This window comes from Anolis sagrei, chromosome 4 (assembly GCF_037176765.1).
Source record: "Anolis sagrei isolate rAnoSag1 chromosome 4, rAnoSag1.mat, whole genome shotgun sequence".
In the NCBI taxonomy this organism is placed as follows: domain Eukaryota; kingdom Metazoa; phylum Chordata; class Lepidosauria; order Squamata; family Dactyloidae; genus Anolis; species Anolis sagrei.
Window position 1 is genome coordinate 140,235,994 of NC_090024.1, and position 17,191 is coordinate 140,253,184.

Sequence of the window (17,191 nt, forward strand, 5' to 3'; positions counted from 1 at the left end):
ATGTTGGCATGGGTATTAGTTTGTGAGGGGTCGTTGTTCAACCGTCTTAGCAGCCTCCACGCCTTCTGGCTGCTCCTGCCCATGTCGACCTCTGTGATCAGCTTGATCCACTGTTCTTTCTTGGCTTCAGAGATGGAGGACACAATGCTCTGTGCTACCTGAAGGGTTTGCTCACTAAATGGGTCTTCATTTAGTGAGCAAACCCTTCAGGCAGCACAGAGCATTTCTCTCTCAGATGTGATTTTATTTATTGACGATTTCCCCTTTATATCTTCCTGCTCTCTTTTTTACATTTATTGAGAGCAGGAAGATATAAAGGGAAAATCGTCAATAAATAAAATCACATCTGAGAGAGAAAAGAACATAGGCATAAAATAATGATTTGGATATTTTTTGAAAAAATGAAAAAATAGGAACCATGTGAATATATTCATTTTAAATAAGCTTCAATATCTTCTTTCTTCTTGTAGTAGCTGCCAACCTTTAGACAACTCCAATTTGTCCTAGAAAGTAGGTCTTGGTTTTTTTTAAAAACATATTTTCTTCCATTTTTCCCAGGTGCTTTTCTTCTTCCCCTTGTTGTTCCACTTTCCTCCAGGTCTTAGTCATATGTTCTGCTTTGGATCTCACATCTAGAAAAAGATGAAATAAAATTTACATTAAAAAATAAATAGGACAGGCAGATACCTTTTTGCAGCTGGTGCCCCAAACATTAATTCCTTCTTAATTTGAAGCACCTCAAAATGTATTTTCATATTCAGGAGTGATAGTCACTGTGTTTAGTAAACCACAGACCAGGCAAATACTTTATTTAGTTACATTTGTAAATAGGGTTGGAATACACAAGAGTCTGAATCCAAGTACTGGTCAACCCATACATTGATCTATGAGCCCACAAATCAAGCCCAGATCCCTTGAATGATCTCACAGCCATCAGTGGATGTAGTCAAAGCATCTGCTCCTACCTGGGCTACATACAACACAAACCAAGTCCACTAAGGAGACATCTTGATGGCCATTGGGGTGGCCACCCAATCCTGGTATCATGGATGGTGGGACAAAGATTGGGGGGAACTGCTTCTCCCCCTACTGAAGCTCCAGAATAAATCCTAGAATGCCCAACCAGAGTGGTCAAGCTCATTTGGGTCGCTTTGACTGAGGTGGGGGAGACCCACCAACAAATGAACTTCCACTAGGTTTAAATTCATTGGATGACATCTTCTGGTAACTAATTTTTTTCCTGGTATTTATATCCCATCTCTTCTCTACCCCAAAAGGGGGACTCAGAACAGCTTAAATAGGCAGCAATTCGATGCCGTTACATGAACAATAACCATTAAACAAAACAAACCATCAAACCATTAAAATACATAAAATACATAAGCCATTAATTAAACAATATAAAAACATTTGTTACCAAATAGAATCGGATCCTCATGTAAATCGCCTTTCCAATCCATTTCCACTAAAGTGCTAATTTATGTCTGCTGACCAAAAGCCTGGTGCTATAGCCATGATTTTGCTTTCTTCCTGAAAGCCAGGAGGGATGGGATTGATCGTATCATGCTCGGAAGCGCGTTCCACAGCCGGGGGACCACCACCGAGAAGGCCCTGTCTCTCGTCCCCACCAGCCGCATTTGTGATGTTGGTGGGAGTGAGAGCTAAACAAGACTTTCTGGGTGTAGGGATCCTTGGGAAAAAGATTTGGCTCCAATCTGGACATGAAACCTACTGTGGCTCCATTCCTATGCCAAGCATCAACCTCAGCTGCCTGGTAAGTTTGGCATCACATTTCTCAGATTATAGCAAAGATTTCACTTATATCCCAGACACAACAGTAGTATTTCTTCATAACATGGAAGAGAAATACATTACTTTTTGAAATAAATTTGCATAAGTTATCAGTGATGGACTATGACTAAAAACCAAGGTTCAAATCTCCATTTGGCCATGGAAACTCACTGAGTGGTGTTAAGCAAATCACGCTTTCTGCCTCAGAGAGGGGAAAGGCAAACTCATTCTGAACAAAGGGAAAATCCTTCAGAACCTGTAAAAGAGTCACCATATGTCAGAAATGAGTTGAAGATGCACAATAGCAACCATCATGCATTATTTGCAAAGTTATATGGGCTCACACAAAGAAACATCTTTGCAATACATCGACCAAAAAATTAAAAAAGGAGAAGTAACTCAAAGCAAGTACTGTGCTCACTGACATGTTTAAGAATCAAAGTGAAGTAAAATCTGGATGAGAAAGTTGTGTTTGATATTTCACCCAGGGCCTGGGCAGGTTCATATTCTTGTTATGCAGGTTCATCAATGTAGGCAATCCCTCAGAAAACCTGGCCCCATTTTGAAATTTGTCATGGCTTTAAAGGTTAATGCTTGCATTTTGAATTGAGGCTATTTCACTTAGGAGAGGAAGATAAAACTGGAAAAAACAACATATGTAGAAAACATGTGTGTATACTAAAAATGTCACTGATACAAACAGGGTTTGGGCATTTCCTTTATGGATTCATACTTTTGACATGTCGCTTGAGTTGTATATTATTCCCTGAAGTGCCTTTTATCCTGGGTTTTAGTCTGCTTTCTGTCTTTATATATAATCTTGTCTCATCTGAATACATTGCTCCCAAATTTCCAGTTTTGACCTTTTCATCTCTAGTACAAGATTTGCTTGCTTTTTCCTACAAGAAGAAGGGCACCAGGTTCCTTCAACTCTCCCCTTTAAATAATATTTATCCATCAGAACTTGGGGGAGAACTTGCTGCTTACTCTAATGAAATGAAGTGGTGCCAATCCAAGCAAAATCTGACAGTGAGCCAGATTGCATACAATTTTGGGGGCTCAAAATGTGTGGAATATTTCCATTCCTGATTTCTGCTATTTCAGTACCAGTTATGGATTCCTAATTTGTAGGCTTCTTTTTACTAACAGATGATGTTCTCAAATAACATATAGTATAGGTTAATTGGTTCTGGTATTATAGAATTATTTTCAGGAAGAATCAATGGGTGTTTAATGGGCCAAGTGAGGGGAACAATGTCATCCCAACATATTTTATTTATTTATTTATTTATTTATTTACGATATTAATAGCCCGCCTTTCTCAGCCATACGGCGACTCAAGGCAGGTTACAGATTGGCACAATTTGATGTCAGGCATTCATAAAAGTGCCATTGAAAACAATCAACATTACAATATAAAGCATAAATAAAAACTGTTAAAGCATATAATCAGCGGTGTCATCTTGTTAAAAATGTTATCCAGTAACATGTTCTGGCCATTCCATGTTCATCATTCATAGTTCCATGTTATCTATTCTGCTGCATTCTCAAAAGCTTGCTCTTTACTTTTTTACTTTACCTTACTATGTTCCCCTATTGCTTGCTCCATTATCATAAACATGATGTGTAAAGATATTAGTCGTGAGATGTGAGAGAAGACAAGGCAGCAATAACATGAACAGCTATGTAGAATTGGACATTTTGACAGGGCTAGAAAAATGGGATCTGCTGAAATGCCTCCAGTTCAACTACTGTGTCAGTCTAGAAATGATAGTCAAAAATCAACTAAGAAAACCTAGGCTGACAAATCCATGGGTCAGTAAACGTACTGTACCTTAAGTCTTATATTTAAAAAGTAACTTTCTCTAAGTGGAGTTGCCAAATGTTAGAGGTTTGTCTGTCCTAGAAGGACCTAGAGGAAGCATTGACCCCCTCTATTATCTCTGCCATAGTGCTGATTCTGGCTTTTGTTTTTGTTTTTTTTAATGCCTGGTCCAAAAAAATATGACCCTGTAGGAGACTGTCCATTCAGGCAGCACTGGCACCTTCCTATTTCTGTAGAACAATGGTTCCCAACCTGTGGTCCATGGTCCACAAGAACGAAAATATGGTCCGTAGCCATACCATTACTACACCGCTGCCTCAAAACCATGTGGCAATGAGAACAACTGGTTTTGCGAAACTCTCTTATAGTTCCGAGGCAATGGGAATATCAGGAGGAGAGAGGCTGACTACCCACGAAAGATTACTACTACAACATCAGCTCTAGATTATTAAATATGTTTTTTGTGGGTAAGCAGATGATGACTACTTAATGGCATATGTTCTGTTTCAGAAACTAGAACTGATGTGGTCTATCCAATGCGATTTTCTGAATCAGCACCCCAAATAACCAAACCAAATCTAAGTTGAGCAAAACTGATTCATAACCCTTTTGGTACTAATGTTAGAGAGTGGCCCCTGGTCAAAAAAAGATTGGGAACCACTGCCACAGAATAACCTTCAGCTTGACCATGAGTCATATCAAAATCCATAATTTTGGTCTTAAAACCCACCCTTGACATGCCCTCGACATACACATGAATACATACAGTATTAAAACTTCAGGAGCTCTGTCCCCTGTGTGTCCAGTCACCTTACCCATCAATGATATTCTGTAGACATCAAATGGGTGTGTTATAATGTTGAAGGATCTGCAATACCTATTGAAGAGTGAGTGAGACAAACTATCTGTACAATCTCTGATGAGTGATAGCTCTTTAGAAGTCATTCTTATTTATGCAGTCCTGATTCATCCTTTCATCTAATAAGCAGAGGCCATTTGCTTCAGATTTTAGGCTAAAATAACAGCTGCAGATCAGCTCTGTTGGGGCCTCACAAGCCAGACAGTGAGAATTCCTCCCCAAGACTTTCTAAGTTGCTTAGGCTGAATGCCAGCTCCACCAAAAGGCAAACTCTATTGCCGTTCAATGCCATAAGCAGCTGGCCACTGTCTGTGCCGTGTCTGAAGACACAATGAGCCTGAATGAATGGCCTCTGCCTGGATTTCTTGAGTTAGTCACAAAGCAACATTGAAAATACTGGCGCTTCTATGAAACTGGGTGCCTATTAGATGTTGTTACTGTTTATTTCTGAGATAATGTGTGTGCAGTACTGCAGTTATTTTGTATACACGAATCACATGCTGTTTACCATTATTACAGCCAAGTTTGAAAAAGAATGCCAAAACTAGCACCTGAACATCTTCCTATAGTTTAATTTCCTTGATAGTTGGGACGTATTAACATCACGATTTAAACTGGCTTAATAGTCACTTCTTCTTTAAAGGAAACCCTGTGGACTGTAGTTCTCTAAAGTCAAAAGGATCAGAGAGAGAGTTAGATTTTTTAGCATCTTCATGATCCTATAATTCCCAGTGTTATGTATGATTCAAATAGAAAACAAATATGTGGATACATTTAACAGTCTGTGTATGGGACTTGTATTGTTGCTCAGCTATGATAATTTTATTCCACCAAAGAATGTCTACATAGATAAATATTTAAGTACAAGACAGAAGTATTTCTGATACATGGCATGAAGGAAACCAATATCTGAAAATAGAGTGTGACAATGGTTTTGAATTACGGAACCCGAGAGGCCACTTTTTGCAAGCATGCAATACATTTAAACAAATAAACAAAATGTAAACAAACAAACAAAATTTAATCAGCGATTGCAATGTAAAAAAATGCATAAACTTGCATGTGCATTGTACTTTAATCTCCTCCGGGCAGGAACTTATTCTTTTTCTTCAAACTTTACTCTGCATAATATCAGGTACATTCACAATGTAATGAGAGAGAAAAATAAGGCCACAATCCATTGGGAAAGTTCGAAAACATGCAGCCAGATATACAAAATTCCTTGCAGCATTCCTCCAAATGAATACTTGTAAAGGGTTTTACTTGACTACAGGCAAACTTGAGAGAAAGAGTTCTTCACTTGCTCTGTGCTGAACTGCTGCCATGTGTCCATCTCAGCATCGCTTAAATAATTCTGCTGTTAAAGACAAAATAAATACTTCTGAGTGGTTCATTTCTCTTTAGTTTAAAACTAAATGAGTTTAGCAGTTCTTTGCCCTGGATCAACCCCAAGTGCTATTCCTGGTTTGAAAAGCAGAAACTTGTCTATGGGTTTCTTTTCTTTCGGGGGGTTATTGAGGAGGGGGATGTATATGAATAGCTTAAAACAGGAGCAAAAGCCGCCAGACTTGAGCCAGGGAGATCTCCAGGAAGGAAAGATGGAGGCAAACAGAGGGGTTAATTTAACTGAGCATAGCTGCTGCTGTTTGTGGTTGTCCCTGACAGCGCGGCTGACTCGAAAGCACCTGTGTTTGCTCTCTAGCTTTCTCCAATCTGCTAGAAAATGGCCCAAGCATGTCACATGGCCGCCAGATAGGCCAAGCACCATGGGAATACAAAAGCCGGAGCTTTTAGCAGAGTTAATCATTAATGCGCCTTTTCTTTGTCCCATTCAGGAGTGCTGACAAGCGCTTTGATATTTCATATTTGCCATCAGGTCAATTTCAGTCATAACCAGGTACTAATTGAACACACTGACTCACAGCACGGCTCTACCTGAACTTTGCAGGTTTTTCTCCATCTGGTATCAACAGGGTTTTTGTTTTTTGTTTTATTTTGGGGAGGGTTAGACCTTGCCTTTGGAGCAGAAGGCATACGTTTACTTTTACAAATTCTGTATCCAGATCCAAAATCAATGTGGTTTGTTAAAATACAATTTAATTTGGAAAACGTGTTAGTCATCTTTTCATATATTATAAAAGATTTCAGTTGGCACAGTATTAATTTAAAAGCCATAACCTTAAATGTATGTAGATGCCGAACAGACCAAAGCTGAATAGAGTGATACTATTACTTCCCTCTGTTTAGACCAGTGGTTCTTAACCTGCGGGCTGCAGACCACCAGTGGGCTGCGAAGACAAAAATCTGGTCCGCGAGCCTCCTTCCTCTTTATTTATTTATTATTTTATTTTATTTCCACTCCTTCCCTGCGCTGACCCTGGCATATGTTCTGTATCAGAAATTAGAGCTGATGTGGTCTATCCAATGCAATTTTCTGAATAAGTACTCCAAATTGAGTCTAAAGTTGACCAAAAACTGATTCATAACCCTTTTGGTACTAATGTTGGAGAGTGGTCCCTGGTCATGTGGTCCCTGGTCATGTGGTCCCTGGTCAAAGTGGTTCCTGGTAAAAAAAAAAAAAAAAGATTGGGAACCACTGATTTAGACACTATATTCCTATTGATGCAGCCTAGAATTACATTGACTAGTTGCCACATCATTGACTCATGTTCAGTAGGGCTGGGCGGTTTCGTTTCGTTAATTCGTAATTCGTTAATAATTCGTTAATTTTTCCAATTACAAAACGATAACGAACCATTCTGGAGCAATTTTTTTAAAAAACGAATTTTTAAATAGTTTTGTAAATGCTTCGTATTTCGTTATTGTATTCGTTTCGTTATTGTTTTGAGGTCGTTTCGTTATTATTTCCGCATGTCTGGGGCAAGTTTTATGGTTGTTTTTTGTTTAATTAGTGAAAAAAAATTATAATATCACACCAACAGTCAACAACAGAGGGAGAGGGAAGCTTCAGAAGTTTTTGGAGGTTTTTTAGCGTATTTCGCGGTCGCGTCCGCCATTAACGAATCGATTCGTTATTGTTTCGGAAATCGATTCATTAATGTTTTGTAATTTTTTTCGCATTCACGAAATTTCGTAAATATCGAACTTTTTTAAAGGAAAATTTTGTAATTATTTTAAATAACAAAACGCAAAAAAACCCCAAAAAACGAATCGATTTTAGAAACAAATTTTTCCGTTGTTACCCAGGCCTAATGTTCAGCTTGTAGTCTACTAAAACTTCTAGATCCCTTTTGCATGGACTCTTGTCAAGGCATGTGTCTCCTATATTTGGGCACTTCATTTTTTCTGCCTGAGAGTAATGTTACATTTTCCCTGTTGAAATTCATTTATTTATTTTTTTAGTTTTGGCCCAGCTCTTTAATCTGTTAAGATTCTGATTATGTTCTCTGGGTATCAGCTCCCCCTCCTAATTCGGTATCCAGTTAGATGATACTTCTTTACAATTGGGTGAATTTAAAAGGCCTTTATAAAAAAAAAAGAAGCTTTGTTAACTGAGGTATGTTTATATTCAAAAGAACTGAATAACCTGAAAATATAAAACAAGACACTCCCAATTTCCTGTTATTTCAGCAGAAGAATGAATCATCCCTCTGCAGGAAAGCTGTTCAAAAATTGGTGTAGGGGATGCATATTATATTACTCTGTTGATCAATAGTATATAGCCTAATAGCTGTATGCAAGGAACCATTGCATCTGCCCAAGTTTGGTTCCAGCCCCTCCCCCCCCCAGCCCAAACCCCATAGGAGAGAACTGAATTTGCAATGAGGGGGCTTAGCAGGCTTTTTGTGGACAGTGCCTTTATCAATAACTGTAAACTTTCAAAACTGTCATGACTTACTGTCATGTAAATATCTGATATCCAGGATGTATTTTCTGGACCAAATTTGGGCATTGACCTTGAGTTTTGGAGTTGTAGTTCACCTGTATCCAAAGAGCACTGTGGTCTCAAACAATGATGTATCTGGACCAATCTTGGCACAAATACTCAATATGCCCAAATGTGAACTGGTGGAGTCTGGGCAAAATAGACCTTGACACTTGGGAGTTGTAGCTGCTGGGATTAATAGTTCCCCTACAATCAAAGAGCATTCAGAACTCCACCAAGGATGGAATTGAACCAGAGTTGGCACACAGAACTCCCATGACCAACAGAAAATACTGGAAGGGTTGTTGTAGGTTTCTTTGGGCTATAGGGCCATGTTCTAGAACAAAACTACAACAAACCGAAAAAACCTACAACAACCCAGTGATTCTGGCCATAAAAGTCTTCGACAATACAATACTGGAAGGGTTTGGTGGGCATTGACCTTGAGTTTTGGAGTTGTAGTTCACCTGCATCGAGAGAGCACTGTGGACTCAAACAACGATGTATCTGGATCAATCTTGGCATGAATACGCAATATGCTCAAATGAACACTGGTGGAGTTTGGGGGAAATAGACCTTGACACTTGGGCATTGTAGATTTATAGTTCATCTACAAACAACGAGCATTCTGAACCCCATCAACAATATAATAGGATCAAACTTCCCACACAGAACCCTCATGACCCATGGAAAATACTGTGTTTTCTGATGGTCTTTGGGGACCCCTCTGACACCCCCTTGTGCTATAGCATCTTAAAAGCTAGTGCAACATCTTAAAGGCTAGACAGTTTTCACAAACTAGTTTGCTTTATCAGATTATTGTGGTGGGGCCAGATTTAAATTAAATCCAAAGAGAACTAACAGTGTTAATTACACTATTACCACTGATCTTTCACAGAATTAGTGTCATTTAGTAAGGCAATTAACATCTGTATCATAATAAGAAGCAATTATTCCATCTCAAAATTCAGATGATAAACCAATTTCATCACAAACTCTGATTCCACTGAAGCACAAGTGTAATTTATGTGGCCCTCAAGATATTATTAGATTGATAGTACCAGCAAACCTAGCTTGCATTGCTGATGCGGAAGTGCAGTCTGAAAATATTGTGGTAAACCACATGTCCTTAAGGTGCATCAAGGCTCTGAGCAAGGCCTCCCACCCACAGATGTCAGGCCATTCAGAGATTCTGTTGCTGAAAAAGCACAGAAACAGATATGCTGAGCTCTTTCTGAGTCAAGGAAGTTTTCAAAATCAAGGAATTCCCACAAACTGAGATTCTGCAGCAATCTGTATGATCAAGTCAATCTGGTTTAACTTGAAAGGTGATATATTATAATTCAAATGCTGGATATTAGTTATAAAGATTAGAATTTTCAATAATCCATGTGACTTGTGCTACATTTGTATCAAATGTCACTTTCGTTTAGTGGATTGTAACCATTTTGACCATTTGGTTACATTCTCTTCTCCATACACAACACTTTTAAATAATAGTGTACAGCATACTCTATTATAGAATAGTCACCTAAGTATACCATAAATAAATAAAAAATAAACAATATTGCCTTTATATTCCACGTAATTTGTTTTCCCTTATGATGGTAAAAAATGCTTGCAAAGCCGTGTGTACTCACTGAAAACATATTGCTTATTTATAACCCTTCTTTGGGAATCTGGGGAAATACAGGGCAGGAAACAGCAGAACTGGGTAAGCAACAGAATATCTACAAACAGAAGAGACCTTCTGACCACTGCCCAATATTAAGGCTAGAACAATTCCCTACTAACCTACAACCTGCCATAAACTATACAGGTGTGACCCTCGGTTAGCTTCTCCAGGTCACTGAAGGGATGCAAGCATCTTGTCAGATGCTGAAGACATGATAAGTTCAAGGGGGCAAAAAAACAACCCTCATTGAACCTCAAACTCATTGAGGTTCCCAGTGAAGTCTTTGCCATCCTTTTACCACAAATCTACTGTAGAAGGATTGCAAGGCGGACTGGTGATGCAACTTCTTTGTCCGCCTGTTGTGGATTTGGTGAGGTGACAGAATGAGAAGAGGGAGTTAATTTCCACAGTTGCTTCCTATTTCCAGTCCCAGATTTCTCACAAAACCTTTTGTTCTTCATATTTTCTGTCTAATAAAATACTTGGTCATCATTTGATATTTTGTTTACTTTCTGGAATACATTCTGATATTATAAAGCACCCTTTTAGAGGAAATTTGTACAGATTCCTATCTGCTAGCTGACCACTCTTACAACCTGTTATATTTCAAACAGTCTCTGAGAATTGACTTTTTAACAGTTTACTTGGTAGTATGGGATTGCTTTTTTGTTCTCTCAACTGGATTTGAAGATCTGGTTTTAATGAAGCATAGATTTAGAGTTTGTCTTGTTGTATTTAACACTAGTTGTCCCTGGACATGAGTTGCTGGGGCCCAGTCTGGTTAAATAGAAAAGAAAAAAAGAAGATTTCTAATACAGTAGAGTCTCGCTTATCCAACCTTTGCTTATCCAAGGTTCTGTATTATCCAACAGGATCTGCCTCCCACCCGGATACACAACTGTTGCAATGTTTTGGTGCTAAATTCGTAAATACAGTAATTACTACATAATGTTACCGTGTATTGAACTTCTTTTTCTCATGATTTGTTGTAAAACATGATGTTTTGGTGCCTAATTTGTAAAATCATAATGCAATTTGACATTTAGTAGGCTTTTCCTTAATCCCTCCTTATTATCCAACATTTTCACTTTATCCAACATTTAGTGGGGCAGTGGGTTAAATCACTGAGCTACTGAACTTGTTGACTGAAAGGTCGCAGGTTCCACTGTCAGCCCCAGCTTTTGCCAACCTAGCAGTTCAAAAACATGCAAATGTGAGTAGATCAATAGGAACCACTCTGGCGGGAAGATAATGGGGGTCCATGCAGTCATGCTGGCCACATGACCTTGGAGGTGTCTACAGACAATGTCAGCTCTTCGGCTTAGAAATGGAGATGAGCACCAACCCCCAGAGTTGGACACAACTGGACTTAAAGGAAAACCTTTACCTTTACCTAATGTTCTGCCAGCCCATTTATGTTGGATAAATGAGACTCTACTGTATATTTAATTTTACAATGCTTATAGGTATATGATATTTGTTATTACATTATCTATGAAGATATCGAGATTGTCTGGTTTGCCGACTCTAGAACACGCAACATAAAATTGTCCATGTGAGAAGCAATCCGTGTCTGCAAATACGTCCAATGAGCCAAGAGACCATACTTGCTTCTGTTCCTATTGACAAACTCCGTGGCTGCCCAACTTTCAGCTCTCACAACTACAAAATTTGTTTCTGTTGTGTTTGTGTTGCAGTGATAAGACACCTATTTAACTGCAGAAGCAAGAGCAATTGCTCTAATGTTATTAACAAGAATGATCTGGATTGAAATAGAAGAGAAATAATATGTCTCAGGAATGTCAATGACTTATTGTGTTAGTATGAATATTCAAATGCCATCTGTAGTTTATGCTTTATTTGCTTTACTCCCAGTTTTAATTTTGTAATATGAATGAGTCCCATTGCAGCTATACAGACACACATTTTGCCTCCCCAATAAAACAATTTCCGGAGCTTTAAACCATTACACAAGTGGACATTTAAAATAAGAAAGCTAGTTTTAACAATGATACAGTGCCTCGTCTCAGATTAATATTTCAGATAAGTAGATAGAAGCCTGGCTGAATGAGGATGTGGTTCAAACAAAGGTTTCTGTTCAGCAGGAAAAGGTGAAAGACAGATGGGTTGTTAAACATTGCCAGCATACTTTACTGGTGCCATTCAGCGGTCATTGCTAAAGTTAACAAGGGGCATTGTACATCAGCTCCATTTGCTAATATCTATGGCTGAGCCAAAACATAGGCAAGCACATGACAAACATTTTGTTCCCAACAAAAAAGTGGCCACTTTAGACATTTGGTCTGGGCATGGAGGAAGGGAAATACATTCGGTATAGCGGCAACAACATTGTGTTCTTGCTTTTCTCTTCTGACGTATTCAGGGAGCATTCTCGTCTCTGTTCCAGTGACAACAACCTTTTCTCAGATTTTTTTTTTCATTCTTTGGCACCATTTTGTAGTTAAGTTCAAACTTTTTTTTCTATGCTTTGTCATATAGCAAGTAATTTGACTACATTACTATGTTCCTGAGGACATTGCCCTCACTCTGAATTGGCTTTCTTTACCTTCAGTGATGGCATTTAAAAGCCATGCCTGTTTGAATGTGATGCAACGTCACTGTTTCCAGGCAGAAGGCCAATTCAAAATGTGAAATGATCATTAATGAAATAGTCATTTCACACTAAATAAGTGTGGGTGTAAAACATAAGGGTCACCAGAAAGTACATGTGTGTCAGTAGAACATGATGTTCACTAAATCTGCTAATTTAAGTTAGTATTGGGTTGCCACTTATATTTGTTAGTACTGCTAAGGAAAATCTGTGTTTCACTGTCAGGGGAAGTGAATATATTTTTCCCTCCCAGAAAAGAAAACTAAACATATTCACAAGTTAGCAATAGTATGGCATAATTAGCAACATTGTTCTGGGTATGTCTAGTCCATGCAGTTCTAGAGCTGAGACTCTGTGTGTGTGTGTGTGTGTGTTGGTATTAGTATCTGTCTCTCCCCAATTCACTCCAGAAAACATGTCCGGGGGGGGGGGGGCTCATTTTGTGATGGCATTACATGCTGTGCATTTTCCCACCTTTGTCAATGTCAATAGAGAGCAACCATGTTGGATTAAGACTCTGGCGACCATGGTTAAAATCCTCACTCGGCCATGGAAACCCACCAGATGATCTTAAGCAAATCACACTCTTTCAGACTCAGACGAATGGAAAACCCTCTCTTCCCAAGAGAATCCCATTATAGGTTTTTCCTAAGGTTGCCATAACTAAAAATGAATACTGAGCCAATGACAATAAATAAAGCAGTGTAGTAACTAGGTGAAAATATAACATGAAGAAAAAACATGGGAGACATGGGAGACATCAACACAACATGTTATTGTGTTATGTAAAAAAAACATACAACCTATGAAAGTCAACAATCATTCCCACCCATGAACCCCCACCCAAGACTTCCAACACAACACCATATAGAACTAGTTTCTAACAAAACTCTATCCTTATGATTACACTAAGAAATTCCCCGTGTGACTATTTCAAAATCTCTGTCTTCTTTTCTAAATACTCAAAGGGAAATTGATGCCCAACATTCTAAAAAAAAATACTTTTACCATACATGGTGCAAGAAATGCCAGATGCCCATGAAAAGGAAGAGGCATTAGGGATCATACTGCAAGTGTTGGATAATAGAGAGCACCAAAAAATCAGTGAAAAATCAGCCTGTACTTTATAAGATTGTGTAGATTATGAACACAATCAAATAATTGATTGTGTAGATTATGAAAAAGTATAGATAACCTTTAAAAATGTGCGTATAACAACAGAGCAGAGCCTGTACTTAGAACCTGAGGACACTAATCAGACAGAATATGGAGAAACAGTTTCCAACTTGCAAGATGGTCAAGCAAGGTTGCATTTTATCATCTGTGTAACTTGTATATTGAGCATATCATACATAAATCTGTACTTGACTCTGAGGAAGGAGGCATTAAAATTGGAGAAAGGAACATCAGAAATTTAAGTTATGAACTTATCATGAGAAGATGTAGCTCACTATAAAAGACAATCATGTTTGGCAAAGTAGAAGGCAATAAGAAAAGAAGACCTCATTGCTTATAAACTCAATGAAGGAAGCTACATGTCTGAGTTTGGAAGACCTGTGTCAGGCTGTTGATGGCAGGATGACTCGTATTAATAGTTGAAGTCAACCTGGTGGCAGTTAACAACAACTATGACGATACAGATGCAGCAATCTTTACAGCACATTTGTAAGGCAAGTTAGTATTATTAGCCTTACCGCAGATGGATGGCAGAAGCCCAATCTACATGTTATGTGGAGTTCTGTGATTTTTTTTCTTCACTTCAAAAACATAAAACAAATAAGCTGGGCAAGTTGCAACCGGGCAGTGAAAAGGCAGGTGGAGGGAGCCTCCTTAACTCTTTCCTTTCAAGTGTCGTCATTGTTGATACTATTCTTGCTTTGAAGTGAAAATTTTAAGTTGTTATTTTTTACCCACAAAGGAAGGACATAGGTAGGTTACAAGGATGCTTTGTCACCCCCTCTCTCCAGATGAAAAGGCAGATAGATATTTAAGGCTCTTTCTGAAATGTAACATGATATCAGCGAAGAGGGCTAAATGCCCTTGCTCATTTGTAACCAGGAAAATCAGTTTTTCAGATGGGGACATTACAAGCAAAGAGAGAACAATTAAGTGCTAAATAAATGCAGAATGAGAAGCTACACGTGGAATGAGAGCATAGGACCCAGTGGATGTGTCCTTGTGACAGCTGCCAGTGAGTGATAACAAAAGTGGTGGACATGAGCAATTAGGGCTAGGATGAAAACTGTCACTCAGTCATGGGAGAAGATGACCAGAAGATGGATTGTGGCAAACACTCAGCACTGTTGTCCACCACTTCCCTCCCCTTGGGCATCTCATTGATATGAAAGAGGAGCGCAAGAACAGAAAATATATGTACACGCTGCACAGTTATAGGAGTGTGATGCTATTGTCATGGTGCCATCTTGTGAAACTTTGGCATCTGTGAAGCTAAAATGAAAGTGCTCTCTAGCAGAGCACCCTTAGCAAACTTTGGATCCCAGGATTTTGTTGGACAGAGCCATGACAGTTAAAGCTACAGTTACACATTGCAGCAATTCTACATTTGTTTCAAGCTACTTGTATATTTCCTGCATCCCTTCTGAGAGGCAACCTTCACAGGACACTAAGGGCACATCTAAACACCCCTTTCTTGCAGAAACTTCCGCAATAAAAAGGGGGCTGTCCAGACAACGTCCTAGACAATCCAGAATTAACCCTGGTTTGTAGTGAATTAATTTGATAATGGGTTTATTCCATGCCTTCTTGCCTTAACTAGGTATTAGTAAATGCTGATTAAGCACACTAGCAACTCCCTGGCGTTAAAGAGTCTTACTTTTTAATTAAAAACTAAAGTGTCTTGATTGCAGCCTGATTCTTATCTATTACAATACTGCTTATCTATAAGTATTTAAGGCTGCTGTCTTATGCCCGCTGACCTGGGACAAAACATGATTCTATTAGCAAGATAGACTTTGGGGTTATTCTGTAAATTTCCACATAGCATTTCCTGCACTAAGCCTATCAGGGCCCTTCCTCACAGCCCTATATTCCAGAATATCATGGCAGAAAATCCCAATATCTGCTTTGAACTGGGTTATCTGTGTTTATGCTCACATAATGTGGGATTTTCTGCCTTGATATTCTGGGATATAGGGTTGTGTGGAAGGGCTCTCGGTTTCAAACATACAGATAGCTCATTTAAGATGCTTCATGAGGATAATGGAAGAAATCCTTTCCAGGGTTGTCAATAGCTTGCAATGGCTAAGTTTCAGGATCCTTCTTTGACAGCTCAGCTGTGCTTTCAGAGCTGAATGAGATTTTTCAACTCAAGAAGTAGATTGAGTTCATTGGTGAATATTCACTCATAGGTGTAATATTTTGGACTAGGACTCTGGGAAACCAGAATTCATAGCCATGGAAATCCATTGGGTGATCTTGGATAAGTCACACTTTCTCAGCCTCAGAAAACATAATAGCTAAGATTATCTGAATAATTCATGGGGACAAACACTTGTGATGGGATGGTCATGAGTCAGAGTCCACTTAAAGGCACATAATAGCATCAGCATAGTTGTTGTATTACAGACCTATTGTCCCAATTAAGTTAATAGAATAAACAGAAGCCTATGCAAAAGAGGGCGACATTGTACTTTTAGCACATTTAGCCGCAGCAATAGACAGCAGAGATATAAACTTACAACTTCATAAACTTACTTTAAAAGATAATTTTACAAAATATCTAATTTATCACAAATCCAAATCAAAAGGGACATATAGTTCAATTCAATCACCCAAATGTGCATTAGGACACAAGTTGCTCCGTCATCAGGCAGATCTATAATCAACAAACAAATAAGCTCTTGAGACACATATTAAATTCAATATCTTGTTACAGTTCAAATGAAAATGTTTGCCAGTGGAAAGCAAACAATGAGAACTTAAAAGTTGAGTAAACAGTGTGGAGAGGTAGTTTTTAAAAGCCAATATAATTCTAGGCTACATCGATCAGGATATAGTGTCTAGATCGAGGGAAGTAATACTACTATTCTGTTCTACTTTGGTCAAACATTCCCTGGGATACTATACTCAGTTCTGAACACTTCAGTTTAAGAAGGATATCAACCAGTGGGATAGTGTTCAAAGAAAGGTGACCAAAATGGTAAAAGATCTGAAAACAATGCCTGTGAATTGCGGCTTAGGTAGCTGGAAAAAAAGAAGATTAAGGCCCCATCCACACAACTGAATAAAATTCCATATTTTCTGCTTTGAAGTGGGATATATGGCCCATCCAGACAGCAGCTTTATTGCAGCAACTTCCACAATAAAGGAGGGCTGTCCAGACAACGTTCTGGACAGTCCCGAATTAATTCGCTACAAACCAGGAAAATCCTGGCTTGTAGAGAATTAATTTGATAGTGGATTTATTCCATGCCTTCTAGGAAAGCACGGGATAAATCCACGATTTCTGGTGTCAGGAGTGCAGAATACTGCAGCCCAGACAGCATTCCCACAGTTTACCAGGCTAAATAAGTCTGGTAAACTGT

The 17,191-nt window shown here is 38.7% G+C and overlaps 1 long non-coding RNA gene across 2 annotated transcripts in view; it reads right to left on the reverse strand.

The window, feature by feature from the left end:
• Positions 1–290: 290 nt before the first annotated feature.
• LOC132774209 (uncharacterized) overlaps positions 291–17,191 on the reverse strand; it is a 65,188-nt gene continuing 48,287 nt past the window's right edge. The window contains exon 3 of one of the 2 annotated variants that reach the window (XR_010909747.1): positions 291–632. This is a non-coding gene — a long non-coding RNA (uncharacterized lncRNA). Of the gene's footprint in view, positions 633–5,480; positions 5,833–17,191 lie in introns of those variants that run through there. The other variant, XR_010909748.1, reaches the window with a different exon arrangement.